This window comes from Pinus tabuliformis, chromosome Q, assembly GCF_031772625.1.
Source record: "Pinus tabuliformis cultivar Carrire ecotype Pingquan chromosome Q, CPIR1, whole genome shotgun sequence".
NCBI lineage: Eukaryota > Viridiplantae > Streptophyta > Pinopsida > Pinales > Pinaceae > Pinus > Pinus tabuliformis.
The window spans coordinates 575,607,978-575,633,351 of NC_142296.1; the positions used below are offsets into that span (position 1 = coordinate 575,607,978).

At 37.4% G+C, this 25,374-nt stretch overlaps 1 pseudogene; it reads right to left on the reverse strand.

Moving 5' to 3' along the window:
• LOC149220748 (tropinone reductase-like 1) overlaps positions 1–25,374 on the reverse strand; it is a 240,856-nt pseudogene that overhangs the window by 18,656 nt on the left and 196,826 nt on the right.

Below are 25,374 nucleotides of genomic sequence, written 5' to 3' on the forward strand. Positions count from 1 at the left end.
AATGAAATTTCCAATTTAACCACTGTAGTTTTTCCTGGCCTGCATCCAAAAAATATAAGAGAAATTAAAAAAGATATAAAGTGATGTGCAACATAAAAGATAAGAACTTGAATAGCTTGCACAAAAATTTAAAGGTCTTTCATGTGAGCAGAAGGGATGTGTCACAACCACTACTTATAACTAGTTCGCATTCTCACCTTTTTGATGGAAACCATAATCAAACAAAACTCAAAGACTTGTTGTGAATGCACCTTCTTCTATGTCATCCTGTTTAGCAGGCATGAGAAAAAGACCGAAACCTGTTATTTGGAATGGATATATCCAACTAATATTTCTCCAACCATTTGACGATTTGATCATGAAATTAAAAGTAATCCTCTTGAAAACCCTGAAAACTTTGAAATAATGGATCTTCAATTAAATGTGTGGAATCAAGATGAGATTATCGTGAGGGAAAATAGATATGATCATATTCAACAGACATGCCAAGATAATGAGGACCTAACATAACCATCAGTAATGGTTGAAGTTCCTCAATTGCTCAGAAAATATGAGAATGGTGGGATGTTGAACCATGAGGATCAAAGGATGTAAAACAACTGTCATTGAATATACTGGTGGGAAATTGGTGAAATGAATGACAGTTAATATCATGATCAGATGGACCATTTTTGGCATGAGATTCTGGGTTATGAAATAACAAAGATAAATTAGTTTGAAAATATTCACAAATTCTTTGAATTGTAGAATCATCTTCTTCACATGAAAAATGACACATTGTATTGGCATTCTAATCATCGAAAAGAGTGAAAAGGAATCTCAGTACAAAAAACACATGAGATTGGTCAAAATATTGTGAAAAAATAAGAATTTAGTTCACACAATAACTCATGCATTCATTCACACTCAAGAGGATTTTTGGTGCAATGAAGAACAAGATTTACGATATGATATTCACAAGGAAAACTAGGAGCCGCTTATCATGAAATAAATATGATAGATATAATTCCTTTGGCCAAAGATGATCTTTGAGGTGATCAACTTCATAGTTCCATGACTTTAAGAGAGATACACATTCCAAACCTAAGTTTGATCCAAGATATTTGCATGAAGATGAATCAATTGAAGAAGACCCTTTAATCTAATCAGAAGTGAAATATTGAAAATTTGAAAAATGATATCTCAAATACAAAAATATTTTAAAAATAAATTTACCTCAAGTGAACCCATCCAAAGAGAAGGGTTGTACGAGAGAAACCATATTTGACTTAGTTCGTGGGGCTTACTAGAGTCATGAGATCCTAACATAACCATCAACAGAAGTTGAAGTGTCTTGACTTGCTAACAAATCTTGGAGCCTTTAAAGATTGTAAAATCACATTTCAAATATTGAACTAGATCGGGCATGGTGTGAGGATATCTACTACTACTTGTTTCAATAAGACCACTGCTCACTGGATGACAGTCATCTTTGTCACTGATTTGACTGTATTAATTTTCAACTTCAACAACCAGATTACTAAATTTGAAAGATTCTTCTTATCACAAATCTAAAGATGTATGGATCGAGGAAATTTCATCAGTAAGCTCATTTGAATAGTTGTTTTCATGCAAGAGAAGAGATAACGATGGATCGAATGAGTACTCAATGATTTGATTGTTTTCATTTTCATCATGGATAGTTTCACCACTCTGTGTCAATTGAGAAGTTAACTCATTGGATGAAAAACTTGAAGAGCATGGAGTATCTTCATCACAAATAGATGCAATGCAAATGATAGAGCACAAGGGATAGTGAGATGAAGAGGAATATTTGATAAGGATGTTTTATTTAACGAAATCAGATTCTAGATATAAATCAAAATCTTCATGAGAAACTGAAAGATCAACCGATATACCTAAGCATTCATGATCCCATAAGTCAACAGAGCGATCATCATCATAATGATTGTTTCCCAAGGCTACGGATTGATGGAAATAATTGATTTCATTTTACTCACTACCGAGATTAGAAAATTGAAAATCATCTAAGAATGGAAGTGCATCATCTTGACATGTGGGAATTTGAAAAAGGGAAGAGAGATCAAGAGTCTCTTCACTTTACTCCTCCTCTACCAGTGTAATGTGATTGCCTTGTATCTTATCGCGATTTGAAACAACAACTCGAAAATTCGGAGAGCATGAAGAGCTACTTTGTGGAGCATATTTATGAAGCAGATCATGATATTCAGAGTCATAATATGTAGATGATAAAGGATGAAAAATGTCCCTTACAGAAGTTACACTTTCAATGGAACCATATTCAATATTGTTTTTGAGAGTTCTAATGTCATATTTAGGAATGAAATAATTAGCCCCCACCCTATGCTCCATGTGCCATTATAGGCGTTTTTCCATTAGATTTGAATCATAAAAAGTGGAAGGAGGATGAAGAGATGGATTAGGAATTTTATTTGGATATTCCCAAACTTTTTTACCATTGCGCGATGAAACCCTCATTGGAACTAGAAAAGTAGGAGGACAAGGAAAATAGGTAGTAAATTCCTCCTTTGAAATTAGAGGTGTCTCATAATTCACAAGAGTTGGGGAAGTAGAAACATCAGGGTGTGTAGGTTCACCATGCAAAGAAATGTGAACCAAATGCTCAAACTTGTGCTTAAATAAATCCCAATCTCTAGGAAATTCATAACAAAGGTGAAGGAATCTATTAGAGAAATCTTCAATTGATTCGTTAGGTTTCATTCTTAGCTGATTGATTCTTTTATAAATGTCTCGATAATCATAACTATTGAAGGCTTGATAAAGCTCCTGGAGGAAATGATGAAAAGAATGGATGGAAGTAGATGGTAAGGTGTGACACCATCGATTAGCATGACCTTCAAGGGTGAGGAAGAAAGCCACACAAGGAAATTATTCATCATTGATTTCATAGTATTCACAAAATTTAAGAAAATTAGAAATGTGCTCGGTTATGGATGTTCCATCCTCACAATCAAACTTCAATTGGAACAAGTGGTAAAGAGGTTCATCAGAGATTAAAATTTTAGCAGGGGAATAGGTTAGAAAAACACCCAGGGAGTATGGTTTCAGGATGAGCCATTAAAAATAAGAGATTCAAAATAGACTCAATGGGCACAACTTGTTGTTTGTCCTCCTTCTAGTGTTATTTTGTTAACAGTGTTGGAAATTTGTCAACCAAGGGGTTCTCCCCAATATGAAGTCCCAATTAGACCTAACACCATTTGGAATATGAGCCTCATCCATAGTATCAGCCCGATTGTCATGTATTCTTATAGATTTTCCTTGGCTCTAACTGTTAGTGAGAGAGAGGAACACAAATGTGCCTTCTAAAAGCAAGTGAGTATCCCTGGTGAGTGTTCAATTGTAAGTGTGTCAAGGTTCTTCTACTCTGGAGGGAGAAAAGAAAGTGAGCCTCTAAGAGAGAGGTAATATTATCACCCTAGTAGAGACACACGCAACCAAGAAGGATCTGACTAACATCCAACAGAATAGTCCACAAAGATGTGACAGTAATAACAATCAATCAACAAGAAATATTCATCTAATATCCAGTGGAATAGTCCACAAGGATGTGACAACAATAGAAACCATTACAACACATTATTAGTATGATAAGTACCAAAATAATTGAAATAGTTCAACTAATTTAGCACAGATGAAAGCAAACATGAATTACAAATATCCACCCAATATTCTTACAAATATTCATAATCCATGCATGAAGAACATGCTAGCCATGAGGCTTGTGATGTTAATTAAAAGTTCTAAGACACATGTATACAATGAACACCACTAGCTCTAGTAGTGGAGCATTGGAGCCACCACATGCTCCCCAAAAGAACTAGCTTGTATCTTTAATGCCTTGTGGGAGGATCCAATATGAAAATTCCTTTGCTCACATAATTAGGGTGTATATATAACCAATGGGGTGATGTTTCTCCTCCTTGTGGCTCTTTGACTACGCTCATGAATTTTTGACTTTTCCTGAGTCTTCATGTTATGTATAAGTCCTTTGGACTTCCACTTTAAAATCCATTTTTGAATAATAAATTACATAATCCACAAAAATGATGTGGCATATGATGACTCATGACATGACATGGCATGACACTACTGACAAGGACTTCTTGGTGACATGGAAATGTCGATCCATTCTTGCTACTCCTTTGTCTTAAACAATATATGTGAAATGCTTCATCTTCATGAGAGATATAATTTTTTCTTCATATCCACCCTCCAAAGGGTTGTGAATTAGATGGAGTCTTCATGCGGTCCTAATATTTGATCTTCTATTTTAATCTAGTGTTCCTTCATCTTCTCTGCTGATGATCATCTTATCTTTTTAGCTCCATATGTGTATTTAGAATGTCCTCCTTCTCCATCTATTTCTTCATCATATTTCCATTACATGATAGATTTCATGCATTTGTGATCCACTCAATTGCATAGTTCTTAGAGGAAGAGAATACTTGGTGATTGCGCAGTGGCAAAGTTCAAGAGATCAAGGTTTGGGATTGAGCTCAGAAACTATGCATTGCATAGTTAGGGACAAACTCGAGGGTTGAATTACACAATTTTGGAGGCCAAGGCTCGGGCTTGACCATTCAAAATTTGTAGTGTGTATTCCTAGAAGGAAGGAGTTGCACATTGCGTAGTGTCAAGAGCTAGGGTTGTAGTTTGAGGGGTGGGACACCACAATGCATAGTTCAGGAAGGCCGGAGGAGGCTAAGTTGCGGGGAATTTGATGAAATTTCGCTAAGTGTCGGATTAGTGAAACTTTTGTGAATAGTGATAGGACTTGACTATGATCACACACTTAGAGTGTTTTAAAACAAAACATATCTCATATGAAACATATTAACAACGTACTTCCCTCAGTGAAGTAACCTTTACGACAACTTATGACAAGTGCGACACTAAAGATATAATTTTCGACGACCATGACGACACTTGTGTGACAATGCTTAAAACTTTGGAAATGAGTGCAACAAAGGTTTACATGGTGAGAGTGACTCATCTGCACAAGGAGAACCTCTTAAAACCACAAAACAAGCTTATGTACATTGTGCGACCCTTAACATGGTAGAAGACGACAAGTGTTAAAGTGTGAAAAGCACTTGTGATATCTGAATGACTTTGAAAGAAACACATGCCATAGTGAAGATATCATGAAAATTACACTAGTTAGAGTGAAAGTGAGAAAAATCAACAACCAAAAACATGAAAATGACACTCACGAAAAAAAAGGTGTGCAAAAATGATAATTTGCAAGACTCAGTGAAATAGAGGTACAAACATAGCTAGAAGTGAGAAAATATCGATGACAGTGTGCATTGACTATTGACATGGATTGGACATCGCATAGGCGTAGTCTTGATCAACCATGCTATGCACGTTCAAGCTTGCATAAAATAATGCACTCACGAACTTGCTACAGACTAAGCATGTGTGAGAAAGTACCCTTGACACTTTCAATCCAAGAAGGGAGCTCAAAAGCATCAAATAACCAAAAAGTGACTATGGAACAACTGAGAACAGGATCTGCAGTAGGCTCCAAATTTCACGTGAAGGAAAAAATTTGGAGAGTGATTGTTGGAACGAGAACACGTCAATGAACATGGGTGTCGACATGCTCACTCAAGAAATGTAGTTCACCTGAATTCCATGTGGTGTTAGATTGATGGCCATCAACTTCATAATCCCCAACATAGTGTTATTTGATGCCATATAGGAAGGCCCATTGGACATCACTATCACTGACTCCATGATCAATTTCATGAGAATGGAGCTTCTCGTTTTGGTGCCTGTCATCGCCCAAGCCACATGCTTCGTGCACAGATATGCCCCCCACACAGTCACCGACATGACCCTTCCAAAATCGTCGAGAGTCATGTCATCCAAGGAAGAGAAAAACTCACCCAGGATCCTGACGTTGTTGAAAATTATGTTGAGACACCTGCACGTAGTCCACCAGGGCAAATACATCCACTTGCTTCGACACATCGTTGTGGAAATAGCAGGAATTCAAATAAAGGGATTTAGCTAAATGATTTCCTAGGTTGCCTTGAATGTTTACAATTATTATTTGTGCTCCATTCTCCATGAATAGCTTGGCACTCACCTATATGATTTTGGTGGCTCCTCCTGTGATCAAAGTGACCTTGTCGTCTAGCCTCAAATATGAAATCCAACAAAAAGAACCATCAAACTTATTCTTAGTTATCAGTAAATTACTATAACCATGAAATTTTAGTGAAGAATCACCTCATATTGTGTACCACCTTTGCAAAGCCCAACGATGGATATGCAAAAAAGTGTGGAGCGTGAAAAATATATTTCTAGTGTCTTCATCATCATGGCATGTCAATGTGTCTCCACCAATCCACTTTAATTTTCTGACCACCTATGAGAACCTTCATAGCACTAGAGCTTTTTTACTAAATATTACATACTTTACTATTTTGACAATCTATGAGAAACTTCAAGCACTACCTTTTGTGCTATGTATTACAAAAATATTATAGCACATGTATGCACATGGAAACCTTATTTCAAAATTTAAAAAAAAGAAAGGAAAATTGTGAGCAGTGGGTCTTGTTTCTTTCTTTATTTCATTTTAGGTGGAAAGTAGTCCTTATTAGTCCCTACCATCTAGCAATGGCATGGGACTATAGTAATAAAAATCCTATTATAAGCATTAGTTGGCCCATAATTAACCTAAAGTTTTTGAGTTTTTAGTCCCTGCAAGTTTTTTGCTGTGTAACTTTTACGGTTCAATGGATTTCACCATCTTATTTGGCCTCTTCCTGAGGCGGGGAGGCCAAAACCATAGGTTAGGTTGATCGATTTAATTTCTATTTTGAAACTGCTAAATTAATGCTAGCATTAATTTAAAACATTAAATGTTATGTGAATGCTTTTCAAATCCAAGCAGAGTGTTTAGTTAGTTGGGTGGGTGTCTAAGTCATTTATAGTGGCTGAAGTCGCCACATGTGAATGCATGTTGCTTCCGTGTCTACAGTGGTGTCTATGGAAGATGGAAGCTGGTGAGAACTAGAGGATTGAACTAGATGATTCTCTAGCTGGAGACAACAGTAGGATAAGACCTGTGTTTCTAGCTATGTTTCTTAACTGTGTTTCTTATTTTTCTTCATGAGGAAAACCAATCAAGGGTACAAGAGAGAACAAGAGAGATCTAGAACCAAGAGAAGTCAGGTTATGTGTTTCTTCAAGTTCTTCAGGAGGAAAGCCAACCGAGGGAACAAGAGAGATCTGGAACTATGTTTCTTGAGGTTTTACCATCCATCGTTGCTGCCCTGAGCACCCTACCTTTTAGGCTCCCTTGAGGGAGCAGAGGAGCGAGGATCATGCTCAGGTAGGGGGTAACTTTACAAGTGGAAAAGGGTGAGAGGCTAGTGATAAAGGGTGGTGAATTGGAAAATAAGAGAATTCAGAGAGCGAGAAGGCTTTAGATCACCTGTGGTACTGACATAATAGGATACATTGAAATGGGATATGAAATTAATACTACATTGATCTATGGCAGGTGTAATACCTTCGACAGAGAAGGCCTGGGATGAGATGACACCCCCAACTTTGAGGCATATATCTGAGCGATCTAAGGAAAGTTATTTTCTCTTTTACCAGAGAAGAACTACGCTTTTTGAGGAAAGAAAGAGATTTGGTCAAGGATGAACAAAGTAACCTTGTGATTAATTGTATATAGAGACCAAAGGTAGTATGTAACCTAGTGAAACTCTATACTATACGCCTTTGTCCCTGATGTTGCTAATTAGAATGCAAGGCTAGATGTTATAGCTCTTTGAGCACATCCTCCCTCAACCCATAAATCCCTGAATCTAGGCATTTGAATCTGGATCAGTTCCTATGATACTTGCGATGACCAACTTGCGAATCAGTTCCTATGACACCTGCAATGTGTGCATGGTCAGTGTCACCACGATCTAATTTTAATTTAATTTTACTTTATTTATTGTTTCTTTAATTATAACTTTCCCATACATTCTATCTATTCAAATGTATTCAAATGTAATTTAATTGCATAGCAATCAATCAAGCATCTAAGCTAGGAGTGTCGAATGCTTTTTTCTTGTGAATCATGGAGTCCAAAGAGAGTAAGCCTTTAATTGCATAGGATTTCAATAAAGCTGTGGTTTAAATGGTATGAGGATTGGTTTTATTAGTAAATTCATTTGTTCATTCATGTTCATGATTTGATGTGCTTTAAATGTTGTAAAATTTAATGGTTCTGAAGAGTACTTGTGGGGATGCATTTCAGGAACATGTGCCTTAATGTATAGGTTATCAAGATGTATTCCTAATTCTTTAGCTTAATTTTACATATACATGTGTAAAAGGTTTCTGATTCAAGTTCTTTGGACAGTAAGAGAGTTTTGAGCGAATTCTTGAAATGATTGTTTATTACCGCTAGTATGTGTTTTCATTCATGATGACTGGAATAAAAAATAAAAATTGAATCAGTAATCAATCAAATCATGTTTTGTTGTTTATCATAAAACCACATCACATGTTCTCATACACTTTTTTTCACAAACTCGTTGTAATGAGTTGCAATACACTTAATTTTGTCCACAACTCGTCATAAATAATGAAAATATTGGAACTCACTAGAAAACATGGAATCCAATATGACGATTGCCCTTTTAAACAATGCTGAAAACAGTTTGCTGACCTAACATCCCATGGAGGCAGTTCTTTGTTTTATCTTGGTAGTGGCTATTTAAGGGATCCATGGAAATATTTTAAAAAGTATGACCTATTGCTAAATTGTTTCCCTATTGATGAGACTACCTTGATGTTGCCATAACACTTTGTTTTCCTATGGCATAACACACACCATAGCAGAAACAATATATTGGTGATATTCTATCTAGATAAGTGAGGTGTCAAGTTATTGTAAGCCAAAGGGATGTAGTTTGTTGTTTGCTGCATGATTTATGTGGATGGGTACAAGAAATATACTGTTCTGATTGTGGTGTATCTATATAATCCATATTTCCACATATTCTGTTGGAGACAAACCCTGGTTCTATTTTCCTAATAGTTGCTCTTTTGGTTTTGTAGTATTACTATTATTTTCACAGTATTTTTCTTCTACGTTTTGTTGTCTGCATTTTTTAGGGGATGTGGAACAATGTTTTTCATAGTGCTACCATACATGAAAATGTACTCATGCATGCTCAAACTATTGTAGACACATTCTTGAGAGAAATGTAGTCATATGCCTTTATTTTTCAAGTTGTTTTGCTCACCTAGTTATTGCATTTTTTGAGATATGATTTTAATCAACTAGAATTCTAACTGTTGAAAAGTGTGCAACAAGAAATGCTTGTTGAGAATGCAACAAGATGATGGAGCTTAGTGGAAAGGAGTCGCCTTCACTAAGTGGGCCCGTAGGCAAATTATGGTGCAAAGTCTATTTTTGGATCACAGCAGGAGTGATCACAGCAGGAGTGATCAGAGTCTATTTTTAGACTGCTAGTCAAAAATAGAAAAGTCAAATATTATTGTCTCATAATAATATTTAGACTATAAACTTTATCTTATCCTCTTGAAGCACTTCAGTTTGAGCTATAGATGTGGCACATGCAGCTGTCAGAAGGAAATATGCTTTCTTTGTGAGTTAGTTGAGCTATTGCATGCAGGACATCAGTTAGAACTCATGTGGTTGAGTTATGTGGAGTTTGATGAGCAGTTAATGGAGTTGTGTTCAGTTTGACTTAGTTGAACTAGCTGTATTTAGTCTAACTGATCAATAGGCTAAGTGATGAGTTGTGTGAGTTAGTTATTAATTAATTCACTAATTATTAACTCATAATGACACTGAAGAATACATCAGTTAACTCAGTGCATGTACAGTTCAGTGGAGACAGGTGTTAGAGGTTGAGATTGCTATCAGTTGTGCATGAGATTGTGCACATGCATGGGATTGAGTTATGCCAATGATCTCTACGTAGTGTGGGCCAATACTAAGTGAAATATAGCTTGTGCTCACGTGATTTATAGTGTGGGTGATTTTCACAAGGCAAATAGGAGTTTGGATCAGCCATTCTCATTCATTCTCTTGCAGGATTGTGCAGTGGAGGCAGGCAAGCAGTGGAGGAGATTTGGAGATCAGATCTGAGCTGTATTGTGTGTAACAGGTGGAGATAGTACTGAGTACTTGTGAGGAGTATTGTACTATGTTTGTTACATGTTCTCAATCAATATAATATACAGATAGTTGGGGTTTTTAGCGAGATGCTTTCCCTAGGAAAATACTGTGTTGATATGTGTGATTGATGCTTCTATGTGCGCATGTTATTGTTTCTGCTTCTGTAAATTGATGATCAACGTAGAGGAGGTTATGTATTATGCATGTATTCCACAATAGTGTATAATCGGGATAATATCTGTGAATATGTGTCATATTATTCAAAATTTCTACATGGTATCGGAGCTGGTTGATTTGTAGAAAAAGTTCTACAGGATATCAAAGCGAGGATTTATCATCGGATCTATTATTTAGAAAGTGTTTACATTTTATTTCTTTAGGCAGAGTCTGTAATCGGGCCAGGTAGCCTCTGGATTCATCCTTCTTTTGGAAGGTGAGATATCCGGTGAATGCCCATATAGTCGATCTCTGTACAAGAAATACTTTGTTCTCACGAATTTTAGATCAGAAGCGGTTGAGTTTTGAGCTGGTGGAATGGTGCTCAAGGATAAACTTAGAAACATCAAATATGAGAATGGAGACAGTATGCCCCAGTATCTTACAAAGTTCACCCAATGCCGGGATGAGCTGGGAAGTGTGGGGGTAACTGTTGAGGATGAGGATATGGCGAGTCTATCACTCCTTGGCCTTCCTAAGAGTTGGCATAGCTACCAGGACTCGGTGAATGGAAGGGAGAAATTGCCAGGATGGGAGAGACTTTGGTCAGATCTTGTGCAAGAGGAGATTAGACGGCGCACCAGAGACAGTTCTTCATCTATGCATGATGAGGAGAACTGTGCCTTAACGAGTAAGGCGACGAAGGGGAAGGGGAAGGTTTCTCTTTCCGAATCTAGTTCTTCCAATGATGGGAAGAAGGTTGACAAGTCGAAGGTGAGATGCTTTCATTGTCATGAGTTGGGCCATTATGCTACTAATTGCCCAAAAAAGAAGTCCAAGAAGGGATCCGGGGAAGGATCTGAAGGTGAGGCAGCCTCACTTGCTTCACAGTTTGAGTTGGACTTCACACTCTTCACATGCATGGTTTCATCCATGGTGGGAAGTGGTTGGTTTCTTGAAAGTGGAGCTTCTTTCCACATGACTGGTGACAAAAGTTTGTTTAGTACTTTGGAGGAGAAAGATCTCTAGATACTCATAGCGATGGGTAATGATGAGAAGTATAGTGTCTCAGGTGTAGGCATGGTTATTTTTCAGAGGGAGCATGGAGCTCGCCTTACCTTGACCGATGTCAAGTATGTACCAGGACTGAAGAGAAACTTAGTGTCGATTGCGATGCTGGAAGACAGAGGCTATGGTGTAGTCTTCAGTAAGGGAAAGGTTTTCCTTAGACACATCATCACTAGACAGGTGAAGCAGATTGGTTCATGGGTCAAGAACCTGTATGCTCTTGAGGTTCAAGATGCATGCAAAGCCTTGAGCAACAAAGCAACTGATGGAGACTTGGTGGTTGAGAGGGAGCGTGTATTACCTCTCAACATGCAGAGCTAGAATAAGTCTCAGATGATTATGGAGGAGCCACGATTGGTGCAGCAACTTCAGGAGGTTGTGGAGCAGCCACAATAAGGGAATCTGAGAGGAGATCGAGTAGAGACATCTACCCATGCAGAGACCTCCAGTAGGGGGAAATTCGAGCCAGGTGGGCTGAGGGATCACATGCAGCCATACCTCCAGGTAGGAGGTGGCGTGATGTGGATTGATTGTCCCAAGGAGGAGGGGCAAGATCCTTGAGGTACCCAACCTCTTGGATGAGACCTTGCTATGGGAGCCCCGATGTGGAGTAGCAGAAACTGACTGATTGAGTAGAGACAGATGCGGATGGAGCAGCAAAGAGAGTGACAGTGCAGGGAAACCCAGGACAATGCATATCATGCAGACTATAGCACTGCGAAGAGGCACAAGTGTTTTGCACAGTGCTAGTTGGCACAGAGAAGTGTGCAATGGTGCAAGATGCATGGAGATGTTGCAGTAGCGCAGATGTCAGAGAGGGAGCACTTGTCAGCAGCAGGTAGAGCTTCAGCATCAGAGTATGTTCCTAGCCCAACAGAGTGGTCAGTTGGGAGTGTTTTTGTTCCAAGTGTTGTTGGAGCAAAGTGGACCAGGCAGATATGTTGCATGCAGAACATTCCAAAGTTACAGGATCAGGTTTGAGAGGAAGCCTTTCTTGTTGAGAGGGAGCCTTTCTTGTTGAGAGGGAGTGTTGAAAAGTGTGCAACAAGAAATGCTTGTTGAGAATTCAACAAGATTATAGAGCTTAGTGGAAAGGAGTCACCTTCACTAAGTGGGCCTACAGGCAAGTTATGGCGCAAAGTCTATTTTTGGATCACAAAAGGAGTGATCAGAGTCTATTTTTAGACTGCTAGTCAAAAATAGAAAAGTAAAATATTATTGTCTCATAATAATATTTAGACTATAAAATTTATCTTATCCTCTTGGAGCACTTCAGTTTGAGCTATAGATGTGGCACATGCAACTGTCAGAAGGAAATATGCTTTCTTTGTGAGTTAGTTGAGCTATCGCATGCAGGACATCAGTTAGAACTTATGTGGTTGAGTTCTGTGGAGTTGGATGAGCAGTTAATGGAGTTGTGTTCAGTTTGACTTAGTTGAACTAGTTGTATTTAGTCTAATTATTAACTCATAATGAAACTGAAGAATACATCAATTAACTCAGTGTATGTACAGTTCAGTGGAGACAGGTGTTAGAGGTTGAGATCGCTATCAGTTGTGCATGAGATTGTGCACATGCATGGGATTGAGTTATGCCAATGATCTCTGCGTAGTGTGGGCCAATACCAAGTGAAATATAGCTTGTGCTCACGTGATTTACAATGTGGGTGATTTTCACAAGGTAAATAGGAGTTTGGATCAGCCATTCTTATTCATTCTCTTGCAGGATTGTGCAGTGGAGGCAGGCAAGCAGTGGAGGAGATTTGGATATCAGATCTGAGCTGTATTGTGTGTAACAGGTGGAGATAGTACTGAGTACTTGTGAGGAGTATTGTACTATGTTTGTTACATGTTCTCAATCAATATAATATACAGATAGTTGGGGTTTTTAGCGAGTTTCTTTCCCCGGGAAAACACTGTGTTGATATGTGTGATTGATGCTTCTATGTGCACATGTGATTGTTTCTGCTTCTGTAAATTGATGATGAACGTAGAGCAAGTTATGTATTATGCATGTATTCCACAATAGTGTATAATCGGGATAATCTCTGTGAATATGTTTCATATTATTCAAAATTTCTACACTAACTTCTGGCACATTCTTTTACCAGGAATTCACCTGGGGTGGAAAGTTAACCCATATTCGGAAGGTGGAGCCTTATATTCTTTAGGGCTTATCATGTTTTTGTAAATTATATGATGCTTTTCAAAGTGACACATGGCAACCTTTTTTGGAGGCTTTGTTGTGGGATTCATAAACAATGAGCAAATTTTCCTTGTAACTCAGGCTACTGGTCTCTTTATTATGGCTGTAGGCAAGCATTCCAGAGTAGGTTTGGAACCTTTTTAGATAGATATGTTTATATTTTTTGAATAAGCATTATGGTTCAAATACTATCTGAACTTTGATTGTGATTAAACCAGACCATTGTTGGCAGAAAATTGTATATTAAGCTGTGATTTCTTCATGCAAAAACATAAGAAAACAACTAATTATGAACCACGGTACAAGTTCAACACATTGGGATCTGTCAATAAATCAAACTAAATGCTTAAAAACAACATTTTTTTACTTGTAATCTTCATATTAATGCTTTATTATAAAAGAGTAAATATTGTTCCTACATGTACTTGATGCACCATGGCTATGTAGCCTTCAGCTCTGTTCAAGCATAGGCTGCGAGCTAGATCAACATAATAATTGTAGTGCTCCTTGAATCAACATAATAACTATAAAAAAGGTGTTGTAGCTTTTACAGCCTTGAAAAACAAGGTTTGGATTCTTTAATCTGTCCTACCTATGTTTTTCACTGCACGATTCTAGCTTAACTTGGCCATGCAGATGTTTTTCCCGCATCCCAAGTTCTCACTAAAAAATCTCACCAGTTTGTTGAGATTCTCAAAAACACTAACTCTCGAGTTTTTAGGAAAAAAATTGCCTACTGTGGAAAAGTGCAGAAATGTATGAGAGCATAAAAAACAATTTAAGGAAAAACTCCCACAAAACTTGTCCATTTTATCTATTGTTTCTACACTTTGGAGTGAGGAGAGTCCTTCTACGAGTTTTAGAGGAGAGAACTTGGACTTTCATTTCCATCAAATAATCTTCCATTCCCAACTATCATTGACTATCTTCAGATTCACAGGTATGTTGAATTGTGTTTGCTCATTTTAAGTTGTTTTTTTAGATTTATGCAACCAACTGCACAATCAACTCCTACTTCTAGGTCTCGATTTGTAACATCATAATATGGACCAGGATCAAAATAATATACAGTCCCTTGAGTATCTTCTCCAGGATATGTAACTAAATATTGATCCATAACTGTAAGTGATGTCTCAACACTTGTCTTTTATGCTTCCTACCTTGTTCTGGCCCCGTAACTTAGCATAAACCTATGATATATCATTTCGGGTAGGGACTTTCTCCTCAATCTCCAACCAGGCGAAGGGAAGCTACTAAGATTGGTTCTCAACTTGGATCAAAAGAAGAAAGTATATGATGTTCCGGTCCTGCTATTGGTTCTGGATCAACTGCTTAAACCACTGAAGGATAAAGATCAACACACTGGGATCTATCAATAAATCAAACTAAATGCTTAAAAACAACATTTTTTACTTGTAATATTAATATTAATTGATCTGATAATGAGATCTAAGATAATTAATAAGGTATTACAGACTCATGTGCATGGATTTTTCTATGTTATTTTATGCAATGGATCGATAAGATTGCGAACTACACAGACAATGAAGTAGTAAACAAAACATAATAGACAACACATAACACAACAATTTTAATGAGGAGTTCACCCAATACTCCTAGGCTACATCTCCTGGGCCAGCCTTCAGTGGTGGCTTCTCTATTATTTCTTCAAAATAGAGTTTTACAACAGTGAGCTTGATTTGAGCCTCACACACAACAGATGCAACAACAAGAGCTTTGCTTGAACCTCTCAAGACTCTCTGAGTATACAAACTCCCTCAATGCTCTCTGTCTCTATCTCGGCACTACCTGCAATACTTCCTCCTTGCGTTTGCTCTCTGTCTATGGCTTTAAAGCCAATCTAGGCTTCACGTTCATTTCAGCTCCTCGGCTTCCAGTCTCTCGGGCCTCTGTCCCTCGAATCCCTCTTCCAGTGTTACACAATCATTGCATAGTGCCTAAAGGGGAGGTGGCCACCTATTCTGCAACGTAAAAGTGCCTCGGTCCCTTGAAATCCTTCGGAATCCAAAACACGGTCGTTTTCTGCTAACACAGGAAAATGCATTCACGACTGTGAAATTTCGCCAAAACAAAGTTCATTTCGGACTTCAAAAGTCTTTAAATACGGTCTATTCCTCTATCAGGTCTATCCTCAATCGCTATTGCAAGTCACTTCGGCCTTGCTCCAAGGTCCCCCTTTGTATTTTTGAAATACATTAAAACTGTGAAAAATGCATTAGAAATGGCTTTTCTCCAGACTTGAAACAATATATAATAGCCTTAAGGAACCCTTTCAGGTTTGGCTTATCACATCGGTGCTCATCCCTTGTATTTCATTTAATGAACGAAATATGCAAAATACATTGGAAATTCCTTTTCTGCGGATCTCAAATCTTATGCAATAATATTTATATAACTGTCGGGTCTAGTTCATCGGATCGCAGATGTGTATGTGTATATTCCCACTCCTCTATGTAGCCCCGATTGCGATACCGCGATGTGATTGATCACAATCACACATCGCGATAACCCCAGGCCGTTGTATGTGCTCTTATAATCTTTGATAGCGATCTTGCGATGCAATGTGGGTCATTGATCTGCGCGCTTGATCGACAATCCTAGTTGACTCCACTGGTCACCATCACAAGTGGTATTTAGTCTACACCAATATCCACTGTCTACTTGTGCCAATTGCAATTGTCGATCAGATTTGGACGGTTGATCGGCCATATCTGACATCTACTGTGCATTCATTACTCACACCTCCAATACTCTTTTTTTTCACAATTTTCTCTGGTTTTTGCCTCCCGATAGTGTTTTTCCACGATTCTAAGGGCTCTTGGCATGCAATTGTTTAGATCTTTGGCATGATTTTATGATATTTCAAGACTTAAAGAGTGTTCTTGGATCCATTTGGATCACGCCTTCCCACTGAAAAAGACTTTTGGACCACCAAAAGTTGGTTTTCAAGCATCACTTAAGTGAGGATATAGCTGCCTCACTTGCCCAATCTCTATCCATTTTGCATTGTTTAGTTTTGAACCTTTGAGCCTGATCCTAAGGTACTCCACATCCCCTCTGCGCATAGTCCTCACTTTCCTATCCAGAACTGTATCTTCCTGCAGCTTGTTGAGATATTCAGGAAACAAATCATCAATGGAAGGCAATTGACTTTGTTCTTCGGGTTCTTCAATTAATGAAGGTTCAAACAATCTTAAGTTTTTTGCATTTAGCACTGAATAGATGTGCATGTATGCTGGCAAAACAAGGCAGAAAGTGTTCGCACCAAATTTCTCAAGTACCTTAAAAGGCCCATACCTTATTGGCTTCAACTTCTTTCCTTCACCTTGCATTCTGTCTTTGTTGATATACAACCAGACTTGATCACCAACTTGGAAGCTGTTCTCCACCCGATGTTTATCATGCCTACCTTGTACTTGTCTTGGCTCTTTTCCATCTATTCCTACACTGCCTGGTGAATTCCTTGGATTTGTTCAATGAATCTGGTTGCTTTTCCACATCACTGTGTCCAGCAACTGCTATGTATTTTTCAAAGACAAAATCCAAGGGAGACCTTGGTATAAAACCAAAACAGGTCTCAAAAGGAGATCTCTATGTAGAAGAATGTTTATCACGGTTGAAAGCATGTTGCACATAACACAAATGTTCATCCCAAAGCCTGGGATGCTTGATACAATAACCCCTGAGCAACTGGATCACTTTCCTGTTGACTACCTCTGTTTGGCCATCTGTTTGTGGGTGAAAGGTAGTTCTCTTCTTCAGTCTGGTGTCCATCAATTCCCACAGACTTGACCAAAACTTCCCAACAAATCAGGAGTCTCAATTAGATACTATGGAAGTGGGTAACCCAAAATGCACCCAGACATGCTGAAAGAACAACTTCGCTATTTGTTCAGCTATAATTTGCTTATTGCAAGGTATTAAAATACACATTTTGCTGCACTTGTCCACAATAACATATAAATAGTCATGTCCCTTTCTAAATTTTGGCAATCCCCCAATAAAGTCCATGGAAACACTTTCCCAAGGACGGCAAGGGATTGGTAGTGGAGTGTACAAGCCTAGTTTTCTATTGTTGGGCTTACTTTTAGCGCACATGGTACACCCTCTTACATATTTAGAAACTGTTTCATGCATTCTTGGCCAATAGCAGTATCTTTGCGGTTATGCAACTGTTTTACTTACACCAAAATGACCTGATATCAGAGAAATATATGCCTCCCTAATTATGTGAACTCTTTCTGTTTGTGGAATGCATAGCTTTCTCAAATGATACAAGAATTGGTCCTTAACATAGTAATCCAATTCTTCTACCTTTTTTCCATTACTTAAAGTTGCATATGCATCTTTAAAGTCTATATCTTGAGCATATTGTTCAATGTAGCTTTCATGTATTACTGATTTATTCTTAAGTAGAGTAAATGTATTTATGATTGGTCTGGACAACATATCTGCATCTTTATTCTGTATGCCCTTTTCATATCTGATGAATAAATGAAACTGCTATAGGAAACCCATCCGCCTATAGTGTCTTGATTGCTGGAATTTAGTTTGTGAGTGAAAATATTGAAGTGGCTGATGATCAGTATGTATAAGTGTTTCTTTGCCCATTAAGTAATGTTTCCACCTTTTTTACACTCTGTACTAATGCATACAATTCTTTATCATATGTGGGATAATTAACTACTACAGAATTAAAAGTCTCAAAATGGTAGCATATGGGTTTACCATGTTGCATCAACACTACTCCCATGGCATAGTCACTGGCATTTGTTTCGATCTCAAATGGTTGTTGAAGATTTCGCAATGCTAGTACTGGTGCTGTACTAATTTTTTCTTTCAAGGTGTCGAAGGCTTTCTGTTGTTTGCCTCCCCACTGAAACACCTTGTTCAATCCTGTTAAAACATGTAAGGGAGTTACAATTAAGGAAAAGTTAGCAATAAACTTTCTCCAATATTGTGTTGCTCCTAAGAAGCTTCTAACTTCTGTAGCAGACTTGGGTTTAGGCCAGTTTACAATGACTGCAACCTTAGAGGGATCTATCCTCAATTCACCACCCCCTACAATATGACCCAAATAATTCAAAGATGTTTTACCAAATTCACATTTTGATAATTTAACATAGAGATTTTCTTTTGTCAAAACATCTAGAGTCTACCTTACATTCTTCAAATGTTCTTCCCATGTTTTACTGAAAATAAGAATGTCATCCAAATATACAATTACAAAATCATCAATAAAAGGCCTGAGTACATCATTCATAACTCTCATGAAAGTGGCAGGAGCATTAGTTAAGCCAAAAGGCATAACTAGCCATTCATACAACCCTTTCTTTGTTTTGAAAGCAATCTTCCATGCATCTTGCCCTGCTACTCTAACCTGATGGTAACCACTACGCAAGTCCAAATTGGAAAATTAAATAGCTTCTTTCAACTGATCCAATAGATCATCAATGCGAGGAAGGGGATAATGATTCTTGATCATTATTTTAATCAGTGCTCAGTAACCAATTCACATCCTCCATGAGCCATCTTTCTTCCTCACCAACACGATTGGAGATCCGCATGGTGATGTGCTTGGTCTTATGAACCCTTTTTCGAGCAGCTCCTGTACCTACTTCTTGATCTCTATATTCTCTAAAGCGGATAACTTGTACATTCCAATGTTAGGCAGTGGAGCATCTTGCTGCAAATTAATATCATGTACAATTTCCCTTTTGGGTGACAGACCTTTAGGTTCTTGAAATAGGATATCATATTTTGAAACAACTTTTTCTAAATTAGCTTGTTGTTTAGCATCACAACCTTCAAATACATTGGTTTTATCAGGTTTCTTTTCCTTTACAACCATCAGTAAAAATTGCTTGCATGAATTTACAATTATTTTCATCTGCCCTGAGTTTGTGAGAATATAATTATTCTTGAGTTTATGAGTTCTTACAATATATTTGATTCCATCTTTAACGAGTTCATACTTATTTTAAGCTCTATAGAAAATGGCTTTTCTATCATACAAGTAAGGAATTCCTAAAACAATGTCACATATATCCAAGGGAATGATATCTAACTCAACCTCATCTACAAACACTGACCCAAAAGAAAACCTAAGTTTACATTGTCTAGCCACTTGTAGCTTTGCTTTATCACATACCCAACCTAATGGATATGGCTTCTTGTGAGGTGTGGTTAGTAATCCTAGCTTCTTTACAATGCTTCAGAAATTAAGTTTACTTGTGAGCCACTATCAAATAAAGTATCAATCTTTTGATGCTTGGAAATAACTCTAATATGAAAAATCTCATGTCTTTTTTTCTCATTTTCTTCACTATCAATAGTTTGTGTAGAATTACTAGTAAATGCTTCAGAATTTTTACCTTTTATACATGTGGCTACGATTGTTGTTTCATCACCTAATTCTGACCCCAAATCTTTCTGTATAGTAGCAACAATCTTCTTCTTCTTGCCATCGAACTTCTTGGGTTTCAACTTCGGAAGCAAAGACCAACAATTTTCATCATCAAGTCCATCCTTCTTGCAGTGAGTGCATGACGGTTTGGCCTTTTGTACAGCATTTGCCTTCCTCTCTTTCCATTTCTACTTCCTCTTTTCCTTGTTCTTGCTTGCAGTGGTTTATGATGATCCATCAATCTCTAGGTTTGAATTCTTGCCTCTAGCCTCTAGATGGGTAGCCTGGACAGATACCTCATCTATGCTAGTAGGGTTAAACATGAGAATGGTGTGCCTCAAATAGCTGTGTAGACCATCTATATACTCCAGCAAAGTTTTAGCTGAGTCTAAAGAAATGCATAGAATCAAAGCTATTTTTCTAAATTCTTGGGTGTACCTTTGTACACTTTTCCCTTTTACCTTTGTACATATAAGCTAGCGAATAGAATTGTTTTTTAATTGCAGAAACAAATTCACTCCAAACAGAAAGAATTTTACCATGCTTCTTCAAATCAACTTGTGTCTTGCCTTCCCACCACATCAAGGCAGTTCCTCAAAGGCGTAGGCTGGCCAGTTGAATTTTACTCTTGTCTGAATCAATGCTCTGCACCCTGCAATACACATCAATCTATCTAATCTAGTTATCTAGCTTCTCTGCATTTAATTCTCCATCATATATTGGCAAATCAAATTTAACATCTAATTTAATCAAAGATGTTTTCTTCTTTTTATTTTCATGGCTATCAGGACGTGTGGACAAAGGAGCCTCTTTTCCTTTCCCTTTGCCTTCAGAATGGCCATCTAGAAGATATTCTTCTATTCCTTTGTCTTTTTTGGAGGTTGAAGAATCTTCACTTCGACCTTTCTTGAATTCTCGATACATTTCTTCTACCATGGCTCTCATGGTCATGAAACTATCCATGAACTGAGAGTCTGATTCCAAGGGATTTTCTTCTGCCATTTTCCTCCTAGGATAGACTCTACCAATTTCTGGGTTAGTGTCAACCAGTTCTCCTTCTCCTAATTTGATCTTTGACCTAGTTATCATTTATCAATCTAGCAAAAGCTTGTATAACCTTAGTAAACCTAAAGCTCTTATACCACTTGATATGATTATGAGATCTAAGATAATTAATAAGTTATTATAGACTCATGTGCATGGATTTTTCTATGTTATTTTATGCAATGGATCAATAACATTGCGAAATACACAGACAATGAAGCAGTAAACAAAATATAATAGACAACACATAACACAAAAAAATTAATGAGGAGTTCACCTAATACTCTTGGGCTACATCTCCTGGTCTAGCCTTTAGTGGTGGCCTCTCTATTATGTCTTCAAAACATAGTTTTACAGTAGTGAGCTCAATTTCAGCTCACACACATCAGATGCAACAACAAGAGATTTGCTTGAACCTCTCAAGACTCTCTGAGTACACAGACTCCCTCAATGCTCTCTACCTCTGTCCTAGCTCTGTCTCGACACTGCCTGCAATAATGCCTCCTTGCATTTGCTCTCTGTCTGTGGCTTTAAAGCCAATCTAGGCTGCCTGTTCATTTCAGCTCCTTCGCTTTCAGTCTCTCGGGCCTCTGTCTGCTCGAATCCCTCTTCCAGTGTTAGAAAATCATTGCATAATGCCTAAAGGGGAGGTGGTCACCTATTTTGCAACATAAGAGTGCCTCGGTCCCTTGAAATCCTTTGGAATCCAAAACGCGGTCGTTTTCTGCTAACACAGGAAAATGCATTCACGACTATGAAATTCCGCCAAAACACAGTTCATTTCAGACTTCAAAAGTCCTTAAATATGATCTATTCCTCTATCAGGTCCATCCTCAATCGCTATCGCAAGTTGCTTCGGCCTTGCTCCAAGGTTCCCCTTTGTATTTTTGAAATACATTAGAACTGTGAAATGCATTATAAATGGCTTTTCTCCGAACTTGAAACAATATATAATAACCTTAAGGAACCCTTTCAAGTCCGGCTTATTGCATCGAAACTCACCCTTTGTATTTCGTTTAATGAACGAAATACACAAAATACATAGGAAATTCCTTTTCTGCGGATCTCAAATCTTATGCAATAATATATATACAACTGTCAGGTCCGGTTCATCGGATCACAGATGTGTATGTCTATATGCCCACTCCTTTGTGTAGCCCCGATTATGATACCACGATGCGATTGATCGCAATCACACATCGCGATAACCCCGGGCCGTTGTAAGTGCTCTTGTAATCTCCGATAGAAATCTTGCGATGCAACGTGGGTCGTCGATCAACACGCTTGATTGACGGTCCTAGTTGACTCCATTGGTCACCGTCGCAAGTGGTATGTAGTCTGCACTGATATCCATTGTCTGCCATTGCCGATTGCAATTTCTGATCAGATCTGGACCGTTGATCGGCCAGATTTGACAGCTGCTGTGAATTCATTGCTCACGCCTCTAATAATCTATTTTTTCATGGTTTTCTCTAGTTTTTGCCTCCCGATAGTGTTTTTCCCGCCATTCTAAGGGCTCTTCGCATGCGATTGTTTGGATCTTTGGCATGATTTTATGACATTTCAAGACTTAGAGAGTTTTCTTGGATCCATTTGGATCATTAATTCTTTATTATAAAATAGTAAATATTGTTCCTCCTTCATATTTCTAACCGGGCGAAGGGAAGTTACTAGGATTGGTTTTCAACCTAGATCAAAAGAAAAAAGTATATGATGTGTCGGTCCTACTACTTGTGCTGGAATTGTTCATGTTTCATATTAATGCTTTACTATAAAAGAGTAAATATTCTTCCTGCACGTACTTGATGCACCATGGCTATGTACCCTTCAGCTCTGTGCAAGCATAGGCTGCAAAGGCTACTGGCTGGATCAACATAATAACTGTAGTGCTCCCTGAATCAACATAATAATTGTAAAAAAGGTGTTGTAGCTTGTACAATCCATAAAATCAAGGTTTGGATTCTTTAATCTGTCCTACATATGTCTTTCAATGCATGATTCTAGCTTAACTTGGCCATGCAGATCTTGTGTTAGGAAATGAAATTAACATTTGTGTATAGGAGATTAGTTGGATCTGTGCCAACAAGATCTTGAAATCAAGTTCCCCACTCTACCATTTTTGTTTTGTATATTCATATATAATTGGCGTACATGCCAAACTATAGTTACTGTTTCTACATACTAAATGCATTGTCTTGCGTTTTCTTGAAGCTCCCCTTCAAGGCAAGGAGTTGCTATGATGCAGCCCTTCTTGTTTAACAATTTATTTGGTTTTAAGTGGGCAACCGGATGTGATTCAACTATAATTCACGTTGTGGAAGTATACATCACGTTTTTTAAATGAAGTACGACAAATCATTTTTCAGTTAAATAATAGTATAATGTTCTTTGAGCAAAAAAGTCAAAAAAAAATTAAATGAACTTAGACCTTCACATTGTATTCAACAATTTCGATTATATTTGTATATTTTTTCCTTTGGAGTCCATTTATATAATTCATCATATTGTTTAATCTATAGGTAAGAATGAGAGAGTTACTTTTAAAAATATAGATTTAGACCAAGGTGAGTATAAATTATGTGTTTTATGTTGAAGTAATTTTTTTAAGTTTAAGGTGAACTTAATCATTTTATAGATATTGAAATTATTTTTTGAAGTTAAAAGTAATAGGAATTATTTACATTATGCAAAAAAAGATTGCAACTTTTTTTATATGGCTTGTTTCAAAGGAAACATTCTCCTCGAGTAGTTAAATATCAACATGCTTATCTAAATAATTTAGATACGATAATAAACTAATATAAATAATAAAATAGCATAGTAAAATAAGATCCTATATTTATGCATGAAAATTATTATAATAAAAGAAAATTCATATTTCAAAATCTGGGCGCAAGTTTCCTATTATTGAAAATTGTTTGTTGAAAGGTGAATCAGAGTGAGGGTTTTTGTGCATATGTATCTAGGTTTTGAATCAGATGGTGTTCAGAGGAGGATGGATTAGGGTTCCCTCCCATCGTAATGTGGTAACAAACAAAGGGAAGGGATCCAAGGAGGGTTTCAACTTTTCAACTAAACATGCATTAGGTAATAGCCAAGGAGCGGTTGGAGCAAGTAATGAAGGTGGGAATGGTAAGAGAAGAGAAGAGGACAGAAGTACTGCAACGAATTAGGAATATTAGTATCAAAAATCAAAAGGAACCACCAGGAATTTACCATGTAAGCCCAAAACAATGGTAATCCAAACAACATTAATCACAGGACCTGAGACTTAGACCTTTAGGGATCACACATGATCACATGCTATTATCTGTAAGTTTATGGGCCTCTGGCCCACAGAAAAATTATTATGCGATTAGATCAAACACCATTGGAAATAGCAAATGGATATTGAGCTACATTTGGGGTCTAAATGGTATTTTACTATGGTCTTTGTGAATATGGAGGATAGATAATGAATCTTTGATGGCGATCCATACTTCTTTGCATCAACAGGACTATACATGTGCGGGTGCATGGAAAACTTCACTCCAAAAAAGGAGACTTTTACTAGAGTTCTAATTTGGGTTAGGATGTACTCATTACCCTTTGATTAATGGCTACCTATAACCCTAAAGCTCATAGGAGACACGTTACGAAAGTTTATTAATATATCGGATGCAATGCTACATAAAAGATATACATTGTATGATAATATATTTATGGAAATGGATTTTTCACGAGAACTTCCTGAACTAGTCAAACTAGAATTCAAGGATGAAATATGGTTACAATCAATACATTACAAGCAGATTCCCTTCAGGTGCAAATGTTTTCATTAAAATGGACACTAAATCTAAGAATTCCCTTTGAATAAATCTAAGGAACAGGGGAAAGAACAAAAAAAAAATGATGTTGAAGGTTTTATGAGACCAAACACAAGGGGGTGCGCTAACCGAAGACAACAACAAAGGAATCAAGGAGGTAGAATGGTTTTGAGGAATAGTTTTGGAGTCTTGTCAGAAGAAAATCCAGAGACTCATAGAAATGAAGAAGATAAAATTGAGGAGTAGGCATAAGGTAAAGAGGAAGAAATGCTACAATTGTAAGAATATTTTGTGAAAACTTGGATATACCAAATTTTTCTAAAGACTTCAAAGGATATGCTAAGATGACCCCAAGTGAAGTAGGTAAAGAGGACCCATATCTACATGAAATAGTGGAAAGGGAGGGGATTGACCTTTAGACTATAGTGGAACAAGTTGGGAAACAAAGATTA